Below are 7,380 nucleotides of genomic sequence, written 5' to 3' on the forward strand. Positions count from 1 at the left end.
GAATCTAGTTTTGTTGTTTGGGGGGTGTGTGTGTGTGGTAAGAACACTTAATATGAAACCTATGCTCTTAGCACACGTTTAAGTGCACAATGCAATATTGTTACTATACTAAACTACAGGAGATCTGTGTTGTACAGCAGATCTCTAGAAACTTACTGGTATTTATCTTGCATGACTGAAACCTTATATCAGTTGAGCAAACGTTTCCCCCAAAATTCTTCTTAGTTTCTACAAAACTATCCCAAACACCATATCCTACAAATAGAACAAAATGGAAAACCTTTTTTTTGGTTCCACCAAATCTGTTTTACTCTTTGCATTATTTGAGTAAACAAATTCTGTCAGAAACTATTTATTGATTGAGTGGCCCTTTCTAATTATTTTTGCATATTCTTAATCACCCCATTTTGAGCATTTGGAGAGAGAAGGTGCTGTCACCTCTGTGTCTTTCTCTAGGTCAATAGTCCCTACAGATGTCAAATTGACTATCAATAATCATATCGCTGAAAACAGTACAAATGACCTATGTTATGTTCCTGCTCTGGCTAAAACTGTGAGGGCTATTCCAAAGCTGGGGAAGCTCACTCTGAGACCCTGTAGCAAATACCTTTAAGAGGCAACAACACTGAAAATGGGGAACATGCCTCATACTCCCCTTGTAGCACCTTGGGCTGGCTTACCACATTCTTGCTGACTCCCTGCTCTCTGAGTCACCGCACATGAAAGGGGAGCTTTCATCCCAGCATCTTAAAAATCCTCCACTTGGAAAAAAAAGCCTATTCTCTCTGGAGGATAAAAGTGGAATTGCAACTCTGTGAAATGTGTCTGCAGCCAGGTGCAGGCTCCGCAGGAGTCAGCTCTGGGACAGAAGCAAATCTCTCTCAATCGATGGCTACATTTAAACTTTTCTTTCCAAAGCGTCTGAAATTGAACCAACCAAAGCAGTTCAGAAACCTAACCTATGTACCTTGGGTCACATGATACGCCTTTCAGCCGATGACATCATGTCACATTAGGAGCAAATAAGGCAAAGGCCCAGTGTGCTATAGATGAAGATCTATGACTCAAACCAAAGGGGCACAGCTTCAGTTCATGAAACAATTATTGTTAGCACAATGTAGGCCACAACCTGCCCTAAGCTCTGGGCTGACCCCTGACCCTCCACCCTGTCTGTGCATGCAGCTTTGTAAAAGTTCCTTTCCTTCTATGGATCTGCAGTTTCCTGCCATGAAATGGCATCAACAATATCAGCAACCCAGTCACTGTCAAAAATATTGCCCGACACATAGTAGGCATACAGTAAATATTTGCTGAATGACTGACTGAATAGAAATTGACTGAGGAATGATGGATCCAGCTTTTAACGGCTCTTGAGCTCAGAGGAAGGGCACTCTGTAAATAAAGACCCAAGGCTATTAGCATTGATTAGCTGTTATTCAACTGCATACTGGGCATGATATAAAGTTCTAAATACAAGCTGTACACTTAGAGGCTCAAAGAAGCTCTAGAGACTGCATTTATGTTCCATGGAAATGACTGCTAAAATAATAATAATGATAAAGATAATAATAACCCTTTTTAAATGTGGAGTTCTTTTCCATTTGCAAAGAACTTGCACACCCATTATCTCATTAACTCCTCCCAACAGTCCTGAGAACTCATTTCTTCAGGTTGAAGAAATTGGACTCACAAAAGTAATGTGACTTGCCTCGAGTCACACAGCTAGTAAGGAATATAACATGATCTCAGAATTAACTCTTCTAAGGAAAAACCCCCAGGCAGCATTTTTTCTATGACATGGCACCTACTTTTAAATGAATTTAATTTTAAAGAAACAGCAATAATTCAGCCAACAGTTTTTGATTTAATAAGTCTCAATTATAACTTTGTAAAAAGTATCTTACTTATAAATAGATTTTTGGTAACATTGTTTTTAAACAGATATTATGTTGCCTTAAATCATAGACAGTTGGTCTTACAAAGGGCCTTAGAACTCATTCATCCCTCCATTTGTTCAGATATTTATTTAGCTCTTCCTTTACCGCGAAGCAAGTGCAAGTGCATAGGTCTAGGGAGGGACAGAGCACAGTGATGTGTTTGTCAGCAAGGACCCCAGTCAGGCTACAGCATGAAATATGTAACAAACAACTATAATGCAGGGTGAACATTTTTAAGTATCATCTGCACATCAGGCTGCATGTCATCTGCAAGCGACTGGTAGGTTAGGAAGGAGCACCAACTGCCAGTTAGGGTGTGGAGGGAAAGCTTCATGGCATTCATACTGGCCTTAAAAACAAGGAGAATTAGAATCATGAGGGAAACAAATCAAGATGAGAAGGGCTAAGCAAAGCCTAAGTGGAGTCAGATTGCCTCATGGGCAGGAGAGAAGCTGGATGTCTGGGTAGAGTGTACAGAGAAGCAGTGTCAGAGAAGGCTGAGTCAGGTGGCAGTGGCCTTGAATGCAAACGCAGGCTCATTTACAGATGAGAAAACCAGGCCCAGGTAGGACCTCCTCTTTTTGCTCTTTTGTCTCACACACTTCTGAAATTGCATCTGCCAACATTTTGTCAGCTAACAAGGAAAACCATTATCTTGACTTACAAAAGCTAAAACTGTTCCAGGATATTTTCTCCCCAAATACAATATAGTCAAAAGGTAAAAAAAAAAAAATGCTATTCATTCTAGACCCAGACTAGGCTTTAGAAAGCTTTTGGACAAGACCCAGGTCACAGTGTTTTCCCTGGAAATGTGCCAGCATCTCCACTTGACCATGGTGCCTCATCCCACACTGAGTTTCCTTGCCTCCTTCAACTTCTCCCAGTGTGCTCTGGTTAAGAATTTCATTGGTGCAGTAACACTCAGTCCCTCTTCACATCACCTTTAACTGCCTAAGCCCTTGCTCTGAGCCTGGTGCCAACTACTAAAATCCAAACAAGGGGACTTCCGGTCAAGATGGAGGCATAGGTAGATGCTCTTCACCTCCTTGAGCAACCAGCAAAAGAATTACAACTAGATCTCAAAACAAATAACGCCCAAAACCATCAGAAAATTGAGCCACATGAAGTCCAACAACCAAGGATTTAAAGAAGCCACATTCATCCAAATGGGTAGGAGGGGCAGAGTCACAGACACAGGAGGAGAGGCATGGAGATGCGGTATAACGTGGAGAGGCAGCAGCAGTGGTAGAACAGAAGATCCCACATTCATGTATGGTGTATAAAAATTGGGCGGGATACCTTGGGAGCAAGCAATCACAGCCCAAGGCCACACTGCACACAGCCCAGGGTTTCAGAATTGGGAAGACAAGCCCCCATAACTTCTGGCTATAAAAACCAGGGGAGGATTGTGGTAGTGGAAGAAACTGCCAGATTTTCAAGAGACTCAGCTTAAAGGGTCTGCATGGACTTAGAACATATGCAAACCTATCCACTATGGGGTTCACCGCCAGGGAAACAGGTGGAAGGGCACCAGTAACATACTGGAAGTGGGTGAAGTAACTGGAAAAGTGGTGAGTACTGGGCAAACCTCCAGAAGCCAGGCAGCGGCACAGTCCCCTCTCCAAGCACTCCCCTCACACAGAGTCACAGAACAGTGAAGTGGGTTTCTCCGCCCAGGTGAATATCTAAGGCTTCACCTCACAGAATTTACAAATGCCTTTTCTCCTTTTCTACAATAGGTCACACCACTAAGACAGGGAGTCAAAGCAGTTCTACCTACTACACAGAAACAAACACAGGGGACTGCCAAATTGAAGAGACAAAAATATGGCCCAAATGAAAGAACAAACAAAAACTTCAGAAAAATAACTAAACAAAATGAAGATAACCAACATATCAGATGCAGAATTCAAAACACTGATGATGAGGATACTCAAAGAATTCATTGAGTACAACAAAAACATAAGGGAGGAAATGAAGGCTACACTAAATGAAGTAAAGAAAAATGTACAGGGAACAGTGGAAAGGATAAAGCCAAGAATCAAATCAATGATTTGAAACACAAGGAAGGAAAAAGCATTCAATCAGAACAGCAGGAAGAAAAAAGAATTAAAAAAAACAAAGATAGGCTTAGGAAACTCTGGGACAACTTTAAACATACCAACATCCAAATCATAGGGGTGCTATGCCATAAGGAGAAGAGGAAAGGCAAGAAATTGAAAACTTATTTGAAAAAATAATGAATGAAAATTTCCCTAATTTGGTGAAGGAAATAGACATATAAGTCCAGGAAGCACAGAGAGTCCCAAACAAGTTGGATCCAAAGAGGACCACACCAAGACACATCATAATTAAATGTCAAAGGTTAAAGATAAAGAGAGAATCTTCAAAGCAGTAAGAGAAAAGAAGTTAGTTACCTACAAAGGAGTGCCCATAAGACTGTCAGCTGATTTCTCGAAAGAAAGTTTGCAGGCAGAAGGGACTGGTGAGAAGTATTCAAAGTGATAAAAAGCAAGGACCTGCAACCTAAGTTATTCTATCCAGCAAAGCTATCATTTAGAATGCAAGGGCAGATAGAGTGCTTTCCAGACAACATAAAGCCAAAAGAGTTCATCATCACCAAGCCTTTAGTGCATGACATGTTATAGGGACTTATTTAAGAAAAGAAGATAAAAACTATGAACATTAAAATGGCAACAAATTCACAAGTATCAACAACTGAATCTAAAAAAGCGAACTAAGCAAACAACCAGAGCAGTAACAGAATCATAGATATAGAGATCATTTGGAGGGTTATAAGCTGGGAGAGGGAAGGGGGAGAATGGGGGGAAAGATTCAGGGATTAAAAAGCATAATTTGTACATGCAAAATAGGCAGGGGGAGGTTAAGAATAGTATAGGAAATGGAGAAGCCAAAGAACTTACAGACACTACCCATGGACATGCACTGAGGGTGGGGATTGTGGAAGGGAAGGGGGGAGTACTGGGTGGAGGCGGGCCAAGGGGAGAAAACTGGGACAACTGTAATAGCATAATCAATAAAATATATTTTAAAAAAGAGTATTTTAGGAAAAAATAAAATAAAATCCAAATAAGGTATAAGAAATTTTTCTGCCTTTAACTGGTCATAAGTAATGCTGTCCTCTAATGTGAACAAACAAGTGTGCATGCATTTTCTTGAAGCTCTTGAGCAAAGCACCTTCGAAACTAGTGATTTAGTGAGGTGGAGTGGGAAAAATACATGCTAAGCAGTTAGAGGTCAGAAGATCTGTTCTGGCCATCTCTTTGTTAGAACTAGTTTTCTCTGTGACCTTGGTCAAGCCACTTCCCTTCTCTCTAAACTTCTTCAGAAGGGAATAATAATGCCTAGGTGCCCCACATATACTAACAGGTTTGTTGTAAGTATCCAATGACTTAATGGATGTGCATGTTGTCTATAAATTATAAATTGCTAAACAAATTGGGGTCCCACTATAATGATTATGATTTATTTTATTTGCAAGTGTGTTATTAACCATAAAAGAGACCTCAGAGATTATTAGTTCCAAGCTTCTTGTTTCCTAAATGAGGAAACAAGTCTGGAGAGAGGAAGTGACATGCTCAAGGTCACACTGGAAATTAATACCAAGGTTGAAAGTGATATCATGACTCCTGGTGCCCCCCCCCCTTGCCCAGAAGTCTCTCCACTTGAACCAGAGGCAGTGCTATCAAGTAACCTCCCAAACAAGGCCTATGTGAGAATTGAAATCTTTTAAAAATGATATTTCATGTATTGATCCAGAACATGATAAGGAAAGCTATTCACACCATCCACGCTGAGATGAGACCAAGCAATCTGGCCAAGTTCCAACACGATGAGATGAATAAGAAGGAAAGAGCAAACAGCAGGTTTGTCCTTGGAGGCCAACATGCCAGAAGAGACACATCACCAAACTGCAGAAATGACTGCATTCTCTTGCTGTTTCAAATCACCATTGCTCTCCTCTTCAGAATCCTATATGATACAGATCCATATAGTTTGACCTAAAATTTTCATCTGAAGAATCCCGTGACCCTACTTGAGGTAATTGGAATCAGGCAGATGGAGAAGTGCTGGTTCTGCAGAACTCGGTCACCTTCTCACTCATACCTGTTCTGATGGCTTCAGCAACAGCTCGTTTCCTGGGAACTTTGGGCGATCGCTTCTGCTTAACCTTGCTACCATATCACACATAATTTCAGTCCTTGGAGAGGATTTACTTTACTACAAACTCTGATTTCCCTATATGAATCCTTTGAGGTCATATGTGTTTTAAGAACTCACACTCATTTGGATTTTAGAAAGATAGTTCAGATCATTCTTAATATGTTACAAATACCTCAGCAGGATCTGGGACAGGACCCATAAGCAAATGGTTTACTAGTTCTTCAGCAAAACACAGGAATGATTTCAACTGTGGGACAGTAAAGACTACAAATGGTCTCACATCAGGACAAGTCAGGTTTTGCCATCAAGTGAGTTTGCTGCACATTTCCAGAAAACAGTAAGATTTTGGAGCATCCTGGATTTTGGAATTGTAGATAAAAGACTGTGGATCTGTAAAACTTCTCAGTAGTTGAATGACTCAGTTCAAGTCAACTAACACTGAGATTTCCATACATCTCTCAAGGCAGCTATCAATGTTAGGTGGCATGTGCAGAGTTGATTTTCCCTATAGACCTTTCCTGATGTCACAAGGAACCACCACAGAAACCAAAATAGACAGAAGGTACCATTATTGATAGATATTTTTGCTTCCTCTTTTTCTTTCAAAAGCAGCATCTTTGTCATTAGCAGTGAGAACAAGTACCTGCCTCCACCTAAATCATCAGTGTGGCCTTGGGACACTGGAAAGATAGAAGGATGAGGGCGAGTGTGAAGGTAATTACTGCTATGGACTGAATTGTGTCCTTCCAAAATTCATATGTTAAAACCCTAACCCCAAAAAGTGATCCTATATGGAGATACACCTCCATAAAGAGGTAATAAGGTTAGATGAGGTCATAACCAAATTAGGGACCCTAATTTAATGAGCTTGGTGCCTTTACAAGAAGAGATAGCAGAGTGCTCTGAAGGTGGCTGTCTGCCTGCAAGCCAAGAGGAGAGTCTTCCCAGCAACCAAATTGACTGGCAGCTGGATCTTGGACTTCCTCAGCCTCAGGGACTGTGAGAACTAAATTTCTGTTGTTTAAATCACCTGGGCTGTGATATTTTGTTATTGTAGGCCAGGCTGATTTATACAATTATTGTCATAATTTTTCCTCTCATGTTGGCTGTCTTCTCATGCCTTAAACACAGTCATGAGTTTTACTCATAGTAAATTTGAGTAAACTTACTCAGTTTACTCAAATTGTTTGGGGTACACAGAATGATGCTGTGCTGTTTGTGAACATTTATTGAATACAAAGTTCAGTGCTGGAAATGC

This window comes from Phyllostomus hastatus, unplaced genomic scaffold (assembly GCF_019186645.2).
Source record: "Phyllostomus hastatus isolate PE091 unplaced genomic scaffold, TTU_PhHast_1.1 phas_contig_86, whole genome shotgun sequence".
Lineage (NCBI taxonomy): Eukaryota > Metazoa > Chordata > Mammalia > Chiroptera > Phyllostomidae > Phyllostomus > Phyllostomus hastatus.